At 39.9% G+C, this 23,419-nt stretch overlaps 1 protein-coding gene across 7 annotated transcripts in view; it reads left to right on the forward strand.

The window, feature by feature from the left end:
* gbf1 (golgi brefeldin A resistant guanine nucleotide exchange factor 1) overlaps window positions 1–23,419 on the forward strand; it is a 256,975-nt gene that overhangs the window by 45,304 nt on the left and 188,252 nt on the right. Inside the window, exon 2 of one of the 7 annotated variants that reach the window (XM_060854387.1) lies at window positions 11,960–12,040. The exons of the other annotated variants lie outside the window; for them this stretch is intronic. The gene's annotated coding sequence lies outside the window, so the exon portion shown is untranslated. The remainder of the gene's footprint in view (window positions 1–11,959; window positions 12,041–23,419) is intronic. 7 annotated transcript variants of the gene reach the window in all.

The following is a 23,419-nucleotide window of genomic DNA, read 5'->3' on the forward strand; positions in this document are numbered from 1 at the left end:
TGAAGTGTTAAAGTTTAGTTAGGAAACCCAGGGCTCTGGGGAGTGTTGCCAAACAAAGGGACCTAGGGGCGCAAGTGCATATTTCCTTTAAAGTGGATTCACAGGTAGACAGTGGTGAAAAGAGCATTTGACAAGTTTGCCTAATGGTCAGTGCATTGGGTATACGAGTTGTGGCTGTACAAGACATTGGTTAGGCCACTGTTGGAATACTGCATGCAATTCTGGTATTTGTGCTATAGGAAAGATGCAGTGAAACATGAAAAAGTTCAAAAAGAATTGCAAAGACTTTGCTAGGATTGGAGGGTTTGAGCAATAGGGAAAGGCTGAATAGGCTGGGGCTTTTTTTCGTGGAGCATTGAAAGCCAAGGAGTGACCTCACAGAGGTTTATAAAATCATGAGGGGCACAGATGGGATAAATAGACAAGGTGTTTTCCCTGGGGTGAGAGAGTCCAAAACTAGAGGGCATAGGTTTAAGGTGAGAGGGGAAAGATATAAAAGAGACCCGGGGGCAACTTTTTCACGCAGAAGGTAGTGCATGAGTGGAACGAGCTGCGCAAAGAAGTAATGGAGATGGGTACAATTACAACATTTAAAAGGTATCGGGACGGGCATGTGAATACAAAGGGTTTCGAGGAATATGGGCCAATTGCTGGTAAATGGATGTAGATTAGTTTAGAATATCTGGTCAACGTGGATGAGTTGGACCGAAGGGTCTGTTCCCATGCTGTGTGACTCCATCTGGAAAAGGGACCCTTTTGCTTTTCGTAGGTAATATGCACTTTATCCAAGCTGAGAGCTATCATTATTGACAATTTGAAAATGTATCTGTTTAAGTGCATAACTTGATACCCTTTATCTTTTTAATACCCTTTATTTGAAATGGCATGCACATAGTTAACGTTTCGAAAAAGATAACAGTGGAGGCTAGTTGACATTAAAAAGCTGATAGAATGTAGACAATTGCCTGTCAAAATCTCAAATCACAAGACTACAGAATGTATTGAAAGAAACTTAAGCAAAACCGAAGGGACTATTTTTCATAGGTCGCTGGATAGAGTGGTGGAATTCCTTGTAATTAAAAACAGAATTTACCTTTCAGTATGTGAAAACAATGTTTAATCGGTGTTCCTAATGCTCTTATTCATTCATGGTGTTGCTGCTGAGCTAGCATATTGGCCATCTCTAATTGCAGTTTGAAATGAGTGGTTTGCTAGGGCCATTGTAGAGAGCGGTTGAGAGTCAACTGCACTGCTCTGGGTCTGGATGTATTCCAGGTCAGGATGACAGATTTTTCTTTCTTAAAGAACATTATTAAATCAGATAAATTTTTGGAGAATCGGGAATAGGTAAATGATTGCCTTGAGAAAAGCTTTTTAATTTAATTTTAATAATATGGTGGAGTTCAGTCTGCAGTTTGAAAGAAAGAAGGCAAAATTGGATGTAATGGTGTTACAGTTAAATAAAGGTAATTATGAGGGCATGAGAGAGGAACTGACGAAAATAGACTGGACGCAGAGCCTAGCGGGGAAGGCAGTAGAGCAAAAATGGCAGGAGTTTGTGGGTATAATTGAGGACACTGTACAGAGGTTCATCGCCAAGAAAAGAAAGATTATTCGGGGAGGGATTAGACAGCCATGGCTGACAAAGGAAGTCAGGAAATGTATTAAAGAAAAAGAGAGATCCTATAAAGTGGCCAAGAGCACTGGGAAATCAGAAGATTGGGAAGGCTACAAAAACAGAGGATAACAGAGAAATAAGGAAGGAGAGGATCAAGTATGAAGGTAGGCTAGCCAGTAATGTTAGAAATGATAGTAAAATTTTCTTTCAATACATAAGAAACAAACGACAGCCAAAAGTAGACATTGGGCCACTTCAAACTGATGCTGGAAGTCTAGTGATGGGGAGATAAGGAAATAGCAGGAGAACTTAACAAGTACTTTGCGTCAGTCTTCACAGTGGAAGACATGAGTAATATCCCAACAATTAAAGAGAGTCAGGGGGCTGAGTTGAGTATGGTTGCCATTACAAAAGAGAAAGTGCTAGAAAAGCTAAAAGGTCTTAAAATTGATAAATCGCCTGGCCCCGATGGGCTACATCCTGGAGTTTTGAGGAAGGTGGCTGAGGAAATAGCGGAGGTGTTGGTTGAGATCTTTCAAAAGTCACTGGAGTCAGGGAAAGTCCCGGATGATTGGAAGATTGCTGTTGTAACCCCCTTGTTCAAGAAAGGATCAAGACAAAAGATGAAAAATTATAGGCCAATTAACCTAACCTTGGTTGTTGGTAAAATTCTAGAATCCATCATTAAGGATGAGGTTTCTAAATTCTTGGAAGAGCAGAGTCAGATTAGTACAAGTCAACATGGATTTAGTAAGGGGAGGTCATGCCTGACAAACCTGTTGGAATTCTTTGAAGAGGTGACAAGTAGGTTAGACCAGGGAAACCCAGTGGATGTGGTCTATCTAGACTTCCAAAAGGCCTTTGATAAGGTGCCGCATGGGAAGCTGCTGAGCAAAGTGAGGGCCCATGGTGTTCGAGGTGAGCTACTGGTATGGATTGAGGATTGGCTGTCTGACAGAAGGCAGAGAGTTGGGATAAAAGGTTCTTTTTCAGAATGGCAGCCGGTGACAAGTGGTGTCCTGCAGGGTTCAGTGTTGGGGCCGCAGTTATTCGCGTTATATATTAATGATCTGGATGAAGGGACTGGGGGCATTCCAGTGAAGTTTGCCGATGATACAAAGTTAGGTGGACAGGCAGGTAGTACTGAGGAAGTGGGGAGGCTGCAGAAGGATCTAGACAGTTTGGGAGAGTGGTCCAGGAAATGGCTGATGGAATTCAATGTGAGCAAATGTGAGGTCTTGCACTTTGGAAAAAAGAATACAAGCATAGACTACTTTCTAAATGGTGAGAAAATTCGTAAAGCCAAAGTACAAAGGGATCTGGGAGTGCTAGTTGAGGATTAAGAAAGCGAATGCAACGTTGTCATTTATCTCAAGAGGGTTAGAATATAAAAGCACCGTTGTGCTACTGAGACTTTATAAAGCTCTAGTTAGGCTCCATTTGGCGTACTGTGTCCAGTTTTGGTCCCCACACCTCAGGAAGGACAAACTGGCACTGGAGCGTGTCTAGTGGAGATTCACACGGATGATCCCTGGAATGGTAGGTCTAACATACAAGGAACGGCTGAGGATCCTGGGATTGTATTCATTGGAGTTTAGAAGATTAAGGGGAGATCTAATAGAAACTTACAAGATAGTACATGGCTTGGAAAGGGTGGATGCTAGGAAATTGTTTCTGTTAGGCGAGGAGACTCTGACTGTGGACACAGCCTTAGAATTATAGGGGGTAAATTCAGAACAGAAATGCGGAGAGGCATTTCTTCAGCCAGAGAGTGGTGGGCCTGTGAAATTCATTGCCGCAGAGTGCAGTGGAGGCCGGGACACTAAATGTCTTCAAGGCAGAGATTGATAAATTCTTGATGTCACAAGAAATTAAGGGCTACGGGGTGAATGTGGGTGAGTGGAGTTGAAATGCCCATTAGCCATGATTGAATGGTGGAGTGGATTCGATGGGCTGAATGGCCTTACTTCCACTCCTATGTCTTATGGTCTAATTCCAAATTTTTGTTGATTCAAATTTCATCATGTGTTAGAACGCATTTTCAAATGCATGTCCCCAGAATATGAGACTAAGTCTCTGGATTGCTAGTTCACTAATAATACCACTATGTCACTGCTTCCTCTTAATTGTAGTTTGATGAAATTGTATGCTGCACTTCCCAAAATATCAATTTTTTAAATCCTGGAAACGCTTGTTAAAAATAGAATTTGATATATTCTGTCACTGGAAACCAGTGCTTTAGACGGCAAGTTAAACTGTCAGCTTCATTCAAGAATTGACAAAGATGTACACAATCTAGTCATTACAGGCTTTCATAGTAATTTCTGTAACTCTGGGATCAATAATTTGCTTCTGTCAACTGTATTAATTGTATGCTGTCAGTCAATCTTCTCTATTTCTCCGACAGGTTAGAATTCAGTTGAGTAAAAAACAGATGTGTTGAGCAAATCACTTCAGAGGTCTGCACCATGGGATATGATTAAACTTGCACCTTGAATTGTCTTTTGTGTCTCTGTGTGCCTTCATTAAAGTTTTCACTTGAAGTTCTTAGCCTATCCCAAAAGCCTTGGCTTGGAACTGATGTTATAACTCAGCTGTGCTGCTGAGAGTTTAATTTGGATTTTGTAGTCTGCATGTGCAATGTGCGCAGTTTTCCAGAATGCATCAATGTAATTTAGTCAGTTATGTAGAGAGTTTTGTTTCTTTAGCTGGTAGAAGATTTTACCAAACAGTTCTCAGATTTGTTTTCAAAGACCCACAAATTCCAAAAGTTTCGCTGAGGAAAAATTCAATAGGCTTTTATTCTTAGAAAAGAGAAAGCAGAAGGATGATCGATATGAGGGTACTAAGGTTATGAAGGGGTTTGACAGGTTGATGTCGGGGGAAAAAGTTTGTTGGAGTTGGAGTGCAAAATCTGGTTGCCATAAATTCAAGAGGCATTTAAAAAAGCAATCCAAATGTGAATTCAGAAGGAGCTTCCTTTACTGTGAAAGTTGAGAATATTGAAAGTGCTACCACAAGTAGTAGTTGAGATGAACAGCATGATGTGCAATACCTTGAGTAATTGACCGTTAAATTTTGTGCTTTTCATGTGTATGTGTGTAAGAAATGTACCTTATGTTCAATAGAATGAGATGCTATTAGTTGTGTTTCCATTGGGTTTAATTGGAACAGTCCTGGACCCAAAGCCAGAGTAGGTTTTAAAGTGGCAAGCAACTGGGGTACCATTGTAGCCTGAATGGAAGAAATCCTTTTAAGTGTTGGGCAAAATAGATTTTGTTTCAGTCAGTTTAGATTGGATAAATACAAGGTAAAACAAACAAGGACCGGACTTGTCTATTTAATGTGAGGGCCCCGGTTTCGAATAGAGGGACCTAGGGATTCAAGTTTATAGTTCTTTGAGAGTTGCATCACAGGTAGACAGGATGGTTTAGAAGGCATGTAACATGCTTGCCTTCATTGCTGAGACCATTGAGTATATGTTGAGGTTATACAGGACGTCGGTGAGGCCACATTTTGGAGTTTTGTATACGGTTCTGGTTGCCCTGAATTTGGAGACAAGTTCAGAAAAGATTTACCAAGACTAGAGAGCTTGAGCTATAAGAGAGGCTGGATAGGTGGGGACTTTTTCATTGGAGTGCAGGGGGTTAAGGGGGTGATCTCATACAGGTGTATAAAATCATGAGGGGCATGGATTGGGTGAATAGCAAAGGTCTTTTCCCTAGTGTGGGCGAGTTCAAAACTTGGGAGTATATTTTTAAAGTGAGAGGAGAAGGTTTCAAAAATGATTGCGGTGCAATGGTTTCACACATACAGTAGTTTGTATGTAGAATAAACTCCCAGAGGAAGTGATAGATACAGTTACAGTTACAACATTTAAAACCGATACATGAATAGGAAAGGTTTAGATTGATATGGGCCAAATGTAGGTAACAAGGACGAGTTCAGTTTGGGAAATGTAGTCATCATGGATGAGTTGGACTGAAAGGGTCTGTTTCCACGCAGTATGACTCTGACTAGTTTTTGTATAACCACTTAAAACACAAACCCTGTCAGTATTTATTGATGTATCTAGATTTATTATTATGTTATTGCATCCAAACATTCAAATTTTTGTTCTGTGCTTGAAACCTGCTCTCATGCCGTACCAAGTGAAAAATTAAATTTTCCCAATTAATTCAGTTAGTTTCACATTTAAAGATAGATTTTGTCTATCTGTGTTTTTGCAACAAAATGACCTGACGTTTGAGCCATTTTATGAACAATTTAGCATGGTTTATGCTACATTGGTCTTTGTTCAGCTATTTGCAGTCATTTGCTGTATGCATATTATATCATAGTTTGATTTCAGCCAATTTTGTTTCACAGTTATCAGTGATACATTGGTTAATGGAAAATGTTTGATCCCACGTATTTGAGTTTATTTGACACTTGGTCGCTGCTCATCACTCAATTTTCTAATATGTCTGTGCTACAATCATCTACAATGTGTGCATTTTAGAAGCAAAAAAGTGAGAATCCTCTAATAATTGCAACAGATTTAACTTTTAAGTGCTCCCAATTATATGAATATGAACAATCGCATAGATGCATGCATGTGCTCATATCCTCTGAGGTCTGTGACAAGGTTCATATTTCAGTAGTTGCCATTTATTCCTTTTGTATTCAAATGTCTGTTTCGCTGCTGCATTACATTTTGTCTAGTTTTAATTTTTGTGTTATAGGAATATTGTCATGCAGTTCCCCAAGTAGACCATCAAAGTCACTTGGCAGATTACCTCATTGCCAGAACCTTCAAACAAACACCAAGATGTGTCCTGGGTAGTGGTGAGAAGGACATTGCCCATCAGATCCTTTATGCACGCCACCTCAATGTGGCTGCACTATGAAGGGACTGTGGATTAGTGGTGCTGGAAGAGCACAGCAGTTCAGGCAGCATCCGAGGAGCAGTCAAATTGACGTTTCGGGCAAAAGGCCTTCATCAGGAATGACAGATTTCCATCTGAATGTGCCTTTGCCAAGAAGAGATATGCATTGGTTTTTGTCAAGGTTCATCCTGAGTAGCTCCATGATGCAGGACTCTTGTCCTGTGTAGGCTGTTCCCCAGATGCACACCAAGTCAAACTTTGCGTCTTGAGGACCATCACTTGGTGAAAGATATTCTTTTGTTTGCCTGTAACTTATTGATCTTCCAGTGTAGAGTTGACCTCAACTGGCATAAGGTCCAGGCCTATGTGTTGAGTAACGCAGTATAAAGGTTGGGGCAGCTGCTGCCGTAGTCTACAGTCTTTGAGCCAAAATATGATGAGGGTCTGTTCAGCCTGAAGAAGGGCTTATGCCCGAAATGTCGATTCTCCTGCTCCTTGGATGATGCCTGACCTGCTGCGCTTTTCCAGCAACAATTTTTTCAGGTCTGTTCAGTTGTCAGACCCCCTCATTGTCTCAGTGTATGTAAATAGTGTTCCACGTGACTAAGAAATGCGTTGGGTTTTGCAACTACAGGAAATGTCAAATTTCAGTATTTGTTTTTCTTAATATGCAAAATCTGTACAGAACTACTTCAGTACCTGTGAATGTACATAAAGATTTTTTTATGAATGAGTATATTTTTTCAACCAAAAAAAATCACCTGCAAACCATTTCTCAGCCTTGGGAAATAGTGAGAGTGATGGTGCTTCGATAGAGGTCAGTCACCGTGAAAACCGTGGGACTTCAGGTTGGAGGGAGGAATGAAGGGAAAAAATGGTGGGGATTTTTTTCATAGAAAGAGTTTTTTTTTATAAAATTACAAAAAAATTACCTCTGACTCTATAACATCAACAAATGGGGAAAGAAGTTACTATAATGTAAATGACAGCAAAAGAGGAAAAAACCCACTACAGCACAAACAAAACACAACTATGCTTAAGTGCAAAATAGGCAGATCAATAAAGGTAATAAATAAGTAAAACAGCTCAGCACAACAAAACATTGGCTCACGACCTCCGAGAGCATTAAATGTTGCACACAAATTTATTCAAAATTCTTCCTTCAAGGACATCAAGTACGCTAGATCAGACAAACATGGCTACACAAAAGCTTCAGTTAACATGGCAGATTAATCTACATCCAAATAACCCAGAAAGGGATGCCATATCCTATAAAAATGTTCAGTTTTCCGGTGGACCATACTTGTTAAAAAAAAATGTCCAGAGGAATATGTCCCATGATAAGCCTCTGCTGACCCAACAGACCCAAGGGAGTTTGAGATCCAACATATTAGAATATCTTTCCTTGCACAGAAAGCAAGAATATTAAAAAGCTTTTTCCCATGAGCTTCTAGAGAGGATTTATTGGTTAGGCCCAGAAAGAGAGAGAGGGAGATTCAATCTTAACATCAACTCCCAAGACCCTCTCTATAACTCCTGCCGCAGCACTCCAGTATATACGGAGCCTGCAGCAAGACTACAAATGAGTGAGTGTACCAATGCTGATTTTACACTCGGGGCATAATTTAAGGTGGGAGTGTCTTCATTTTGAGAGACAGTCTGGGGCCAGATGGTCCCTATGTAAAATCTTTATCTGCATGACATGGGTCCCATTACACATCAAAATCTTCCTTGCATTCTCACAAACATCTCCATAGAGATCTCAACCCCTAATTCCATTTCCCAGACCACACAAAGCCACTCAATCTGAAAGATCACCTCGCAACATAGGATAAACAGTGCTAATAGGGTACTTTTAGCCCAAAGCACCCTCTTCTCCATAACGGATCTGTAGGGGTCAGTCAAAAGCGTGGTCCCTTTTTGAATTAAATTCCTGACCTGAAAAAAAAGTGAACGAGGTCTCTGTTAGTTAAACCATTTTTATGGATTATTTGGTCAAACGGCATCATTATTTCACCTTCGAATAAGTTGCCCAAACAGGAAATTCCCCAAGCTGTCCAGAGCTTCAATCCTGGGTCCGTTATCCCCGACTGAAAACCCGGCACATCAGCTATAGGGGTAGGAAAGGATGTTTTGCTGTCCCTCTGCTGCATTCCCCTCCATGCCTTAACTGTATTAAAAATTATCGGATTATGGCAATGTTCCATGACTTTTCAATTTATGTAAAAGTAGCAGTCTCATGAGGGGACATTTTGCCTGGGAGACCTCATATCCAGCCATATTGATGGCAGGCCTTTACCAGCCCAGTCACTAACAAAAGATAGAAGGGAACTTGACTGGTATCTTTTAATTTCTCAGTCTTCTCTCTCAAACAGCAGTTTCTTAATGAATTATTGTCATTTTGCAGGAACGTGCATCCACATGCATATTGATTGGATGACTGTTACAATCGGCGAGTGTCAATAGTAAAGATTAAGCTATCTGCTGTTACACAATAAATGTTCTTAACCTTGACTGGCTTCACGTAATGAATACTTTTTACCTTGTTAAACTGACCTTGCATACTGAATGCTTCCAATATTGTTTAATGGCTTTATATAATGAATGCTTTTTCACCTTGTTAACACATTACCCTTGCCTCCAGCACCCCATTGTTAACTGCAAGTTCTTATCTGATCTGAGCCATGTTCAGCTGAACCTCTTGTTTCACAAAACTCAGAACTTAATTCTTTCCCTATCTGCTTATACCCTATACATGTTTTCAAAGGAGATGCACTGAAGGACAATAAACATTGAATAAACATGCTCTTCTCCATTTTTGAGGCCTTGAGAATGATAAACACCCCCATAGGAATTTTTAATCTGCCCTGGCAACTTAAATGAAAGGTTCTTCCCAATGAGTATGGCCATTCTCCTGCTCCTAGTATTGAAGGATATGAAGTACACCCAGTCAAATCCACCCTGCTGCAGTTTCAAATGTCCTTTATCATTGAGATGAGTCTCCTGTAAAAGGGCAATGTCCACCTTCTCTACAAAATACCTTTTCCCCTTAATTAGCGAATGGATCCCTCTGACATTCCAGGTAAACTGTTTGAGGACACAATTAGCCATGACACACTGTAACATCATTTAATCTCCAAAAGGAAGAACTTGACTTATAACTGTTGAGCGTAAACAAAGAAAATTCACAAAAGATTTAAAAAAAATACATAAGCTAAAACTACTATTTCTAACATCCTAATAACTACATATACAAAAGGAAAACAGACTAAATCAAATACAACACACTTAACAAGGGGCTCTACCTTCATCCAATAGGGGCAACTTACATATCCCCAAAACATCTTCATATCTCCTTCCAGCTTGAGCTGCATCCCAGACTCAGGCCAAAAAAAGAAGAAAAGTAAATAAAGAAAATAATCTTAACAAGAAAGTAGACACTTTACCTGGTCCCCAAGCATACATTATCCTCATTCATATCAGAAAAAAAGGGTTCAGCAACATCGCTTTAAAATGGAAAGGGGAGAAAAAAACACTATTGTCCACATACTTTAAGTTATCTGGTCTATTTTAAAGTGTCCAAAAATTTTTTGACCTTTTTTGGAGGAGTCAAAAGAATACACAGACCCATCATACTCAAAGCGAAGCACCGCCAGGTATCTTAGGAAGTACTAGATACCAAGGTGTTTCAGTTTTCTTTTGGCTTCATCAAAGGTCTTCGTTTTCTGAATTACAGCTGCAGAGAAGTCCTGGAAAAACTTAATTTTGAAGCCTAAGTAAATTAAAGCCACAGTCTCCAGGCCCAGAAATTGCGGCAGCCAGCTTTCAAAAAAGATCGCTGGCTGGTCTCCCACTACTCTTTCCGACAGCCCCACCACGCGAACATTCTTCCGTCTATCTCTGTTTTCAAGGTCATCGATATGCTCTTGTAAGGTAAAAGTACCTGCCCCTCCTATACTCAAACTCATTCTTTTGTAGAATCGATCTCTATTTTGGAAGCTCCGGTTCCCCTTTCAACTTCCTCCATTGGGCACCCTAGGCCTTCCAGTTGCTCCTCATGCTTTTGGAGCCTGGCTGTAACCGGGTCCAGTCTGGCCTGGAACTTCTTTTCAATTGATGACTCAATCTTCCCTCGGTGTTTTGCAAACTCCATAGTCAGGCCCAGGTGAGTGAGTGACTCTAGTGGGCTGGTAGAGGGAGTTGAGGAACTGCCTGACTGCTCAGGTGAGTGTCCCGTATGTTGGGAATTGCTGGGGCTTTTACCTTTTGTCATATTTCTTTAGTCAAGTAAGCTTTTATAGTAGGATTTGTGTAAGTTCTTTAGATTCTGAAGCTCTTTTTAAATACCAAATTTTCATAGAAGTAATTTAATTGAGGAGGTGAGAGTGTTACTTTGCCTGAACTGGGAAATAGAGCTCAGCAAGCAGACCTTTCAGATCACTATCATCTTAGCTCCACCGTGAGGATTTATTAGTGGGGCATAGACAGGTGCTCCTATTGCCATAGGCATGACTCAAGGATGGTATGTTGCCTTCCTAGTGTCAGGGTCAATGATGATGTGGTGTGTCCTGATGGAATGGATGTACAGCCAGATATCATTTTTTTATGTTGGGATCAATGATGTATGAAGATAGAGAAATAAAGCCTTACAAACACGCTTTAGGAAACTAAGTAGGAAATTGAAAAGCAGGACTTCATTGATAGTAATTTCTGAAATATTCCAGGTGTCGTACTGTAGTTTGATTTACAACTCTTATACTCCATCCCCCTCAAAATGAGGACCAACATTCCATTAGTCTTCATAATTCCCTGCTGCTTCTGTGTATTAGTATTCTGTGTGTTGTGAACTTTGTTGCACTAAGATGAAGTGAAAAGTGTTGTTTAGCATGTTACACAGACACATCATTGTTGAGTTTAGTTGAAGAATAGAATGTATTAATGCATTGTTAAGGAGAAAAAGTTAAATCACACAACACCAGGTTATAGTCCAACAGGTTTATTTGGAAGCGCTACCTTTCCGAGTGCTGCTCCTTCATCAGGTAGCTGTGAAGCAGGACCATAAGACACCGAATTTATAGTAGAAGATTGCAGTGTCATGCAACTGAAGTGATATATTAAACTTCGATTGTTGTTAAGTCTTTCATCTTTTAGAATGTGTTACAGGTTTTGGTTCACTAATATGTAAATCTCTGAACTACCTTTAAGTCACATTCTCAAGATTACTTAAGGTTTTATGTAAAAAAAAGTGACATCTCAGCTTAGTGCATTAAAGGTGTGAGGTCAGAGTCTGTCTTTTTCCCAATCTTGAGTCAGACTGGTTCTTTTTCCAAAATGGAGTTTGCAAAATAGAATGTATCAACCTCTAATGTGGATACATTTGCAAGCTTGGGTAATACGTATCCCAGGCCATTGAAGGAGGTAAGGGAGGAGATATCGTTTTCTGGCAGTAATTTTCAAATCCTTTTTGGTTCAGGTGAACTACAGAATACTGGAGGACTGCTAACATTGCACCATTATTGAAAGAGAGGGAAAAGGATAGATCAGGAGATTACAGGTCAGTCAGTTTAATCTCTGATGTTACCATCATTGAATTCCCCCACTATCAACATTGTGAGGGTTACCATTGACCAGAAATTCAATTGGACACTCCATATAAATACAGCTGCTGCAAATATCAGAGGGGAGGAATATTGCAGCAGGTTACTCCCTTCCTGAGGAGTGTGATGGAATACTCCCCACTTGCTGGATGAGTGCAGTCCAACAACATTCAAAAAGCTTGACACCACCCAGGACAAAGCAGCCTGCTTGATTGGTGCCACATTTATAATTATCCACTCCCTTCACTACCAGTGCTCAGCAGCAGCATGTACTGTCTACAAGATGCATGGCAGAAATAAGCCAAAGATCCTTAGACATCACCTTCTAACCCAAATCTGCTTCCACGTAGAAGGACCATTGTATTTTCTTTTCTAGAGACTCTTAAATACTTGATGCAACTACAACATGCCAACTTCTGTGACAACCAAAATTTTATTAAGCAAGTACAGTACAAGCTGTGGAGAAACTGTTAACACACTTTGCAGTCCTTGCAAAACATGTCAAGAGATCTCTCTGAACAAAGGAATCAATCTTCTTTTATACAAAATCTTTACATCACAGTCAGTAATGCCCACAAAACAATCCTCAGCCATTCCACCACAGTCACGTGGCACTCAAGACAATGCAGTGACCACATCTTTTCCAGAAACAATATAATGTAAATCATCGCTTCATGGTCAAATCTGTTGTGAATCGTTTCTTAACTACAGGGAACAGTCAAAATTCCAATTGTAATGTTCTTATTGATTTTGAATAAGATGATGATACAAATGTAAATTATCTCTGAATAGTAGGAGATGGCCATGTAAAGGCTCTAAATGGTGAGGATGGGAATGTAAATTCACTTACATTCTACCTGTAGAACAGAGACATCCCACCCTGCCCCCGAGACATTCAATTTCTTGCAGGTCAGCAGAGCAAATTAACCCTTTAATATCACAGGACAAGGGCAGCAGATAAATAGTAGAATAGAATCGAAATTTATTGTCATGTGTACTTTTACATGAAATATACAGTGAAAAGTTTTCTAATAATACCATCATCAAATTCCCTTCTAAACCACTCATCATCCTGACTTGGAAATATATTAGCATTCCTTCACTGTCACTGGTCAAAATTCTGGAATTCCATCCCTAACAACATTGTCTATCTCCATGTGCCTGTAGCACATGGACTGAGGTGGTTCAAGAATGCAGCATGCCACCACCTTCACAAGGCAATTAGGGATAAGCAGTAAATGCTAGCCCGTCAGTGTCTGTGTTGTGTGAATGGATAAAAATAAATGCATTGAAGTACATTTTGTTTTAAGGTATTTTGTTGCTAATGCCTGTTTGAAATGCACTTCTGACACTAGTTACAGCCATTGTGATACAGAAGTAAACATCCCAGACAACACTGCCTCATTTCTTCCTTAAAATTGAGAACGCTCACCATGTATCTTCAGTTAGGTTTGAAATTAGAATTAAAAAGGAAATCTCTTTTAATTTAAAAAGGCTGCAGATTGAATGATCAAATCAGTAGAGGTGCACAACTTGCAGACGATTCTTCCGAGAGACTTTTAACTAAATCTGAGCATTGTTTGACAAACTAGATAGTGATTGAATTTAACAGGTGTACCACTTTAGGATCATATAAAATGTATTGTGTTTCACGTGTACGTAGAACTTTGCAGGACCTTAAGAACTCCAAAGCAATAATCATTTACGAATAAAAAGGCTTGTGTTTGGAATGAAATAAATCAAATCATTCTTGACTGCTTTGGATGACAAAAATTTGCTTTTTATTCTAAGAATTAATTTTGTGATTTTGGTTAATGATCATTTGCAGTAATTTGAAATGTCCCCCTTTGTTCATGGTGGAAGTTTAGTTTAGTTACTGTTTAGTTACCCATCCTAGCCCATGGGAATGAACAGTTGTCTATTCAAGTTTAGTTCCCTAGTTCAGTCAGGGTGTAGTGGAGCTTGTCTTTGTGTCAAGCTGTGTAAATCCATTTGCTTACTGGCAAAGTGAGCGTGAAAACAGCAGCTCTGCTACCAATGACTGGACCAGATGTCTTTGGCTCTTCCTACAATGTACACTTTTTGCTGATGAAAATCATGCAGCAGCAGTTTTCATCTGAACAATTCTGCTGTCATAGTTATTCAAATCAATTTGTTCCATGCAGCAATAACTCAGTTTGTTTTCTATACCATATTGGAAAAATCTGGTTTTTAGATGTGCCATATAGATGATTTAGTGCTGTCTAAGCTTGGAAAATAATTTTCCAACATTCCTACTCCTTGGATATGGTTAGTTTCTGAGGAATTAAACAATGACTTTTTTTGATTACTTGTATCCTACAATGTGGAGGTACAGGTGTTAGACTGGGATGGAAGTCACCTGGTGAGGGAGCAGCGGTTTGGAAGCTTATGATTTGAAATAAACCTGTTGGACTATAACCTGGTGTCATGTGACTTCTGACTTGCTTCATATCTATATGAACATTTAGCGTGTAAGCACAATCCATCAAACATTTTTGTTCTTGATATCTTTAATCGGGTGTGCGCTCATAATATAAAGAAACATCATCTCCAGGGATCCTTATTTTTCAACACAATTTCTTCTGCTTTTCCTTTTGCAAAAGCATATTTAAAAAATCCATGTACTCGAGACACTGCTATGCAGGTGAGACTAGTGGACATTTTGTTTGATTGTATGTGTTTAAATTCAAGAAGGATTCCTTAAAGCATGAGGTTTAACTTTTAGTTATTTTGCTTCATTTCAACTTTTTTTTTTATCTCAAGTACAGGATAGGGAAACAGATGGAGTGCTGTGGAAAGGTGATCAGTAGCTTCTGAAGTTTAATTGTTAATAGTCTGCCAATACTTTCTACATCTGCAGTTGACAGATGATTTGGATGTGAACATAGGAGGTATGGTTAGTAAGTTTGGAGATGACACTAAAATTGGAGGTGTAGTGGATAACAAAGAAGGTTACCTCATTACAACGGGATCTTGATCAGATGGGCCAGTGGGCCGAGAAGTGGCAGATGGAGTTTAATTCACATAAATGTGAGGTGCTGTGTTTTGGGAAGGCAAATTGGCAGGATTTATACACTTAATGGTAAGTTCCTGGGGAGTGTTGCTGAACAAAGAAACATTGGAGTGCAGGTTCATTGTTCCTTAAAAGTGGAGTCACAGGTAGATAGGATAGTGAAGAAGGCATTTGGTAAGTTTTCTTTGTTAGTTCGAGTTGGGTGGTCATTATTGTAGCTGTGCAGGAAGTTGGTTAGGCCACTTTTGGAATACTGTGTGTAATTCTGATCTCCTAGCTACAGGAGGGGTGTTGTGAAACTTGAAAGGGTTCAGAAAACCTTTGTAAGGATATTGCCAGGGTTGGAAGATTTGAGCAACAGAGAAAGGCTGAATATGCTAGGGCTACTTTCTCTGGACCGTCAGAGGCTGAGGGTCTCTGCGTTACATGAAATCATGAGGGGCATAGATAAGGTAAGTAGACAAGGTCTTTTCCCCATGGTGGGGGAGTCCAAAATTATAGGGCATAGGTTTGAAGTAGGAGGGGCAAGATTTAAAAGGTACCTAAGGGGCAACTTTTTCACGCATGGAACGAGCTGCGAGAGGCAGTGGTGAAGGTTGATACAATTACAACATTTAAAGGCATCTGGATGGGTGTGAGAAAAGGAAAGGTTGAGAGGGATATGGATTAAATGCTGGGAAATTGGACGAGATTTAATTGGGATATCTAGTCTGCATGGATGAGTTGGATCAAAGGGTCTGTTTCCGTCCTGTAACATTCCTATGATAGAATGCTGCCTATGATTCTGACTTAAATTTAAAGGCTTTAAAATTGTTTTGTAGCCAGCTTAAGAGTTTTTATATTTTAATGGCCTTCAGATTTGAAGTACAGTCACATTCGACTTGAAACATAACTATTTATCTCTCCACAGATACTGTCAGAGCTGCTGAGTTTCCCCAGAACTTTATTTTATTTCTGAAGTTTGATTTCTATCCATGATAAAACTGTCTTCATCATTTCACTGTAACAGAGTGTTTTAATTGCAACTTCATTTGTATGTTTCATTTCAAATCTTGCATTAATGTATCAGATAGTTGTACTAAGAGAGAATATTGATTTACTCCCAAGGATCTTATCTTACAGTCCCATGTATGAGGGATAGACTTCATTTATGTGTCCTTCCCTTTTTCTCTTACAATTTCAGATCCTGAAAAGACCATTCACAATATTGATCAGGCTTTTTTTGAAGATGGTATTGTGAAGCAGGCCATTTGTAGAAAGTCCAAATATTGCCAAAGTTAGCTGCTGCACCATAGGGCCGATGCTGCGTTATATGAAACAAAATATAAATTGGCTTGCGCAGTCCAAGAATGAGCATTCCTTGCTGATGGTTCTTCATAGCACTTAACATTGTTTGAAGCCAGAATTTGCACATATACGTTTGAAACTGAAAATAATTATCTGCAATTCTCAATGAAGCATTCTTTTGGAATTATATTCTCTATGTCTCCAGACATATAAATGCTGTCTATGATTGTGGCTTAAGTCAAAACACTTTGAAGCCTGGGTAAAATTTCAAATTTATTTTGTAGTTAGCTTTAGAGTTTTATGCTTTTGTGACTTTCAATTTCCAGCATGGGAAATAATGTTGTTTGTGGTTTTGATTATATTCACAAGGTTTAATGTTCTCCTAAAGTTGGTTGCCTGTCCTCCAGGGGGATAAGTCTGGCTTGGTCTCATGTGAAGTTTATTAGGTATTGTCTCTCTCTCTCTCCCTCCCTCCCTGTGTCCTCCTCTCTGTCTCTAGTTAGAATGAATTGAATTAATTGGTTTTCTGTGAACCCAAGACCCAACTAACTGCTCACAACTCAGTTACTGCTACTTTCTGTGCAGTACCTTCTTGTTTGATTGGAATGCATTGGCACTCTGTGACTGGGATTTAGATAATATGTAAATGCACACTGGATTACTTCATGTAAAACATTTGAAAATGTTTTTACCATTGTACTTTTTAAAAAATAGTGAAAAACAAGCATCGTGCCAACAGGCAGCTTAGAACGTTCGCACGGCTAAACAGAATATTGCCAGTATCATTCAGAACAAAATGATATTGTTCTGACTGAGACAAGAGTGATTGGACATGTTATGCATAATTAAATATTTGTTCATTTAGTCAAATATAATCGTTGCAGTTTAGCAGCAATTTATGAAAGGCTACTTGCAATGTATCTAGATTAGAGAAAGATCGAGTAGAAGCTTTCTTGAAATTGATCCCAAGTTCATTTATTTGATGCTTCTGTAGCCAAGAGGAAAGATGTACATGCTGTTCCCAGATGCTATTGTCACCTATAACTTGACACCAGAAGGCTGTAGAGCTGCCTGGTCATGCTTTGTCTTCCAAATTTTCCTAATGCGTCTGTTGAGGAAAACTGCAAGCTCTATTTATGACCCAAATCAAAATGCTTGCTCTGTTTTTCAGAGTTTTAGTCTACTATAGTCGGTATGTTTGCTATCCTAACCCAAATAATTCTTCATTGAAATGAATCAGGAAGTTCTACATTCCATTTGGTCTTGAGCCGAATATGAGAAAATTATCTGTGCACTTAACTATGTTTGCCATATGCTACATTTTTTTTTAAACAAATTCAATGTAATAGATGCTTGGAAATGCTCTGGGATTTTTTTACCCCCAGCTGCAAGGTTACTAGTACTTGTATGTATCATATTTCAAATACAGTTTGCAAGCATCAAATAAACAGTTGTATAATATTGACCCCTAGAAACTAGTGAGATTCATGCTTGGTTCCAAGACCTATGCGAAGTCGATTGACTTCATCAGAATATGCCCCTTGTGTGTATGAGATCAAGGTATATCACTGAACAAAGTATCTGTTATTCTTCTGGCAGCATAGTAACCATACAGGAATCATACTTTTGTTTGAGTTGTGAAGCTTGAACTTTCGGTTACAGTGTCAGAGACTGTTCATGGAATTGTCCACAACATGGGTCTGTGCATTTCTGAGAGGAAAGTGACAAGCTCAGCAGTTACCTTTTGGTGGATCTGTGTGCAAGAACACTTGACATGGCATATTTGGGAATTAAATATGCAAAGTTTTAGCTAATGCTTTCCTTTTTCTGTCGTCTTAAAATATTACCTATATAAAATATTCTCTTTGACAGACATTTCTCACGATAAGTTCCAATTTTTATGATAAAGTAACGCAGCAATAATTTGATTGCTGGAGCAAGGAGCTAAAAGCACTGACATGCAACTTAGAAGAAAAACGGTCTGTGTGCTTAGATGTATTAAAAGTGCAATGTTTACCCTGAAGTCTTGTGCTTTATGCATACTGACAGCTGGGGCTTGAGCTGCGAGGAGAAAACAATGTTTTCTGCGATCTGCTTCAGGATTGTTTTTTTGTTTGTTGTAGATGGTATGATTGTTGGCGCAGTGGCAGGACTGTGCTACTATTGCTAAATATACATACTTGACAGCTTTATAATGGGTTCCAGGAAGTTCATTGGCAAATAAAAACAAAGCAACATTTATAGTTGATTGAACTTGAAAAGCTTTTTTTCCTCATTGAATAGGAAATATGTGCACTTCAGCATTCCATGTCACTGATGCAGTCAGGTTTGATGGGTTGACCTTGTATATGCAGAATGAACTGTAGACACTGCTGCCATGGATTTTGTTCCTTGCATTGTAAAGTTAACTCAAAACGTGACAATACATGAAAAAAATCAGCATTATAACTTTTTTTTGCTTCTGCAAGTGAGTAGCCCTGCTGGAAGCATTTGGAGACAAATGTTGAACTCACTTCAATAAAATTTCAAAGATGGTTTCTGTCAGTCTCAGTGAATGAACAGTAATGATTCACAGTGGAAATGTTTTTGCTTATGTTATACTTAATTAACTTGGTTTACTTTCTAAAGTAAATGCTTGTCTGTTGAAAATGGAAGATATATACTAATATGATTTGTATATAATATAAAATACACACAAGTGCTGGAAAGTTCTACTCACCAGTTAGGCAAGGGTGAGTTGCTTGCCAGTTTCAGTGAATTAAAATCTCACAGTTCACCCAATTTGTAAGAAATTTTGAAGTATTTTTATGATTCAATTTTTTAACCTCATTTCCCCCTGCATTCTGTTTTATAACATTTAGCTTCATTATGACCTGTTGCAGTGCTTTATCTACTGCCTAAAAATAATTTTAAAAGGCAGAATTTCCTCAATCAAGCTAGTGATTGTAACTCCAGTGAAATTGTAGGCATCTATAGACACTGTATTGTCAACCAATCTGGGATCTATTCGTGTGTTCTGTGAAAGTGGTATTCATTTGCTTGTTTGAGGGGTTACTTTGTGGCTGTATTTATTCCCATTGATTCAGTGAATGGTGAATTCTTACTGTTTGCATTATTGCATACAGTAAATGTAAAACAATGATATAATGTCAAAACTATTCTTGTGGGCAACTCGGTCACTGTTGCATTGATATATTATGTGAATAATATAGCCATAATGAGATAAACATAGCCAAGATCTTTCTGATATGAAGGTACGTCTCCTGCAATGAATGTAGCTCCTAATTTTACTTGACCGAAGACTAACCCTCATTGATGCATCTGCGGCATATAAACAGAGACCAGCATAAAGTTCTTAATACAAATAATTTGAAGTGTTAACTTATTAAGTGCAGCAGGGTGCTGTTTGGCTTTATGGCAGAGGGGGAAGGGAGCAGATAGTACTAAACTGAGTATCTGGTCATATTGTCAGTAAATGGGCAACCTCCTCTTTCTTCTTTCCTCAGATGGCATAGTGGTTAGCACTGCTGCCTCATAGCACCAGGGTTCGATTCTAACCTTGAGTGACTTTGTGGAGTTTCATGTTCTCCCTGTGTTTGTGTGAATTTCCTCTGGATGGTCTGCTTTCCTTTCACAGTCCATAGATGTGCAGGTTAAGTGGTTTGGCCATACAAATAGTGTTTAGGGATGTGCAGGCTAGGTGGGTCAGCTATGGTAAACATGACATTACTGGGATATGTTGTTCAGACAGTTGATGCAGACTTGATGGGCTGAATAGGCTTTATCTGGCCTTTATTCCCCTGTTAGGATTCTATGATCTTGAGATGCTCATTATTTCATTCCTCTTTGTTTGTGATGACATGTATGTATGGTGGAGAGTTGTGTACAAAGGAATAGGAAAAATGACTTCCTAACTACAAGACATTATGGTACAAGATACTACTGCAAGATTTTGAGAATGTGATATAATGTGTACACTTTTTGCTCTGTATTATAAATTGATTTCTTCATTTATCCCACTCTGTAGTCTAAGTAGAAGTAATATGGGACTTCCCAGAATGTGACTATGTACATTTTTTTCCTTGGATATAAGATTTGTTTTCAGGCCAGTCAGTAGATAGGATTTTTATATATATCCTTCTCATCAATACGACTACCAAATTGACTTGAGACAAGATTGTATTCATTCTTTTCTTTATACAAGATATAATACTCTGCTTCAGATTTTATTGAATATGTGATTGGTATATATTAGTTGCACTGTGGTCCATACCTTTAAAGAGTACTTACCGCTGAAAATGTGTTGCTGGAAAAGCGCAGCAGGTCAGGCAGCATCCAAGGAGCAGGAGAATTGACGTTTCGGGCATGAGCCCTTCTTCAGGAATGAGGAGTGTGTGCCAAGCAGGCTAAGATAAAAGGTAGGGAGGAGGGACTTGGGGGAGTGGTGTTGGAAGTGCAATAGGTGGAAGGAGGTTAAGGTGAGGGTGATAGGCTGGAGTGGGGGTAGGGGCGGAGAGGTCAGGAAGAAGATTGCAGATTAGGAAGGTGGTGCTGAGTTCGAGGGTTGGGACTGAGACGAGGTGAGGGGAAATGAGGAAACTTGAGAAATCTGAGTTCATCCCTTGTGGTTAGAGGGTTCCTAGGCGCAAGATGAGGCGCTCTTCCTCCAGTTGTTGTGTTGCTAAGGTCTGGCGATGGAGGAGTCACAGGACCTGCATGTCCTTGGTGGAGTGGGAGGGGGAGTTGAAATGTTGAGCCACAGGGTGGTTGGGTTGGTTGGTCCAACCGTCCCAGAGGTGTTCTCTGAAACGTTCTGCAAGTAGGCGGCCTGTCTCCCCAATATAGAGGAGGTCGCAGCGGATGCAGCAAATGATGTGTGTGGAGGTGCAGGTGAATTTGTGACAGATATGGAAGGATCCCTTGGGGCCTTGGAGGGAAGTAAGGGAGGAGGTGTTGGCTCAAGTTTTGCGGTTGCAGGGGAAGGTGCCGGGAGTGGAGGTTGGGTTGGTGGGGGGTGTGGACCTGACGAGGGAGTCACGGAGGGAGTGGTCTTTTTAGAATGCTGATCGGGGAGGGGAGGGAAATATGTCCCTGTGGTGGGGTCTGTTTGGAGTTGGCGGAAATGACGATGGATGATATGATGTATATGGAGGTTGGTGGGGTGTGAGGTGAGGACAAGTGGGATTCTGTCCTGGTGGCGATTGGAGGGGCAGGGCTCAAGGGTGGAGGGCGATTGGAGGGGCGGGGCTCAACCAACCCAACCACCGCGTGGCTCAACACTTCAAATTCCCCTCCCACTCCACCAAGAATATGCAGGTCCTTGGACTCCTCCATTGCCAGACCATAGCAACACGACGGCTGGAGGAAGAGCGCCTCATCTTCTGCCTAGGAACCCTCCAACCACAAGGGATGAACTCAGATTTCTCCAGTTTCCTCATTTCTCCTCCCCCCACGTTGTCTCAGTCCCAACCCTCGAACTCAGCACCACCTTCCTAATCTGCAATCTTCTTCCTAACCTCTCTGCCCCCACCTCCACTCCGGCCTATCACCCTTAACCTCCTTCCACCTATTGCACTTCCAACATCACTCCAAGTCCCTACTCCCTACCTTTTATCTTAGCCTGCTTGGCACACACTCCTCATTCCTGAAGAAGGGCTCATGCCCAAAACGTCGATTCTCCTACTCCTTGGAAGCTGCTTGACCTGCAACACATTTTCAGCTCTGATCTCCAGCATCTGCAGTCCTCAGTTTCTTCTAGAGTACTTACTGTCCTAGGTTACTTGAATCATAATCCTCATCACACATTGAAGCTGTGGTTATCTCGGACCTCTGCCTTGTGGACATCAACTGATAGCTAGTATAATTTTTCAGAGCTGTGTTCTTCAAATTTTATGAATCCCCCTCAGGAATAAATTGTTAATCAATTTGTTACTCAAGTATTAATTTTTGGTCATTTGAAATATGGTATCAAAAATGGAAACGGAGTATTATTTCCTATATAGAAATTTAGTGAAGGAAAACAGTTTCTAATTCACCTGGTGACCATGCAAAGTATTTTCTGTTTGTTCATTACTTTAAATTTTAATGTGATTCTCTTGATTCGCCTTTTTCTTCAAAGTGTTGACCGTGACTTATTGCTGACTCAGAAGGAAATACGTGGGTGAAGTCTGTTGTAGACTTGAACACAAACTGGTGCAGTGCAATACTGAAAAAGTGCTTCATTGTCAGAGGTGCTGCCTTTATGTAGAATTTAAATCAAGGCCATCTCAGATGGACATAAAAGATCCCATATTAATATGAAAGAAAGCAGAAGCACGTTCTCCAGTGTCCTGGTCAAAACTTATCCTTTAGCTATTATCAAAAAAAATGACCGTTATTATCTTACTGCTATTTATGGGCTTATGCTATGTGTAAATAGGCTTTTGATTTTCCTACATCACAGCAGCAACAACCATCAGAAGTACCTGATTGTGATGTACTATGGGGCATTCTGAGGCAGTAACCTTCATTATATAAATGCTGGTCTTTGTTTCCTTCCTGTCATCTTCTCTGTAAATCTGGACAGCCTTGTATGCGAAACGGGAAAGTGAGGACTGCAGATGCTGAAGATCAGAGCTGAAAATGTGTTGCTGGAAAAGCGCAGCAGGTCAGGCAGCATCCAAGGAGCAGGAGAATCGACGTTTTGGGCATGAGCCCGAAGAAGAGCTCATGCCTGAAACGTCGATTCACCTGCTCCTTGGATGCTGCCTGACCTGTTGCACTTTTCCAGCAACACATTTTCAGCAGACTTGTATGCCACATTCACCTTCATCTTCATTAAGTAATTAAAGTGTGCAATTCTGCCTCTGTCACTTGACAGCTTATGACAACCTCAAATATGTCTATCCCTTATCTGGTCTAGGTATGACTCTATCAATATACCATATAAATTCACCACTTTAGGGGTTTGTGCTGTACCTCTCTGTCACACATTGCTATTGTTATTGCTTTCACTATACACCTTAAGATTTCACTT

Source organism: Hemiscyllium ocellatum, chromosome 43, assembly GCF_020745735.1.
Source record: "Hemiscyllium ocellatum isolate sHemOce1 chromosome 43, sHemOce1.pat.X.cur, whole genome shotgun sequence".
Taxonomy (NCBI): domain Eukaryota; kingdom Metazoa; phylum Chordata; class Chondrichthyes; order Orectolobiformes; family Hemiscylliidae; genus Hemiscyllium; species Hemiscyllium ocellatum.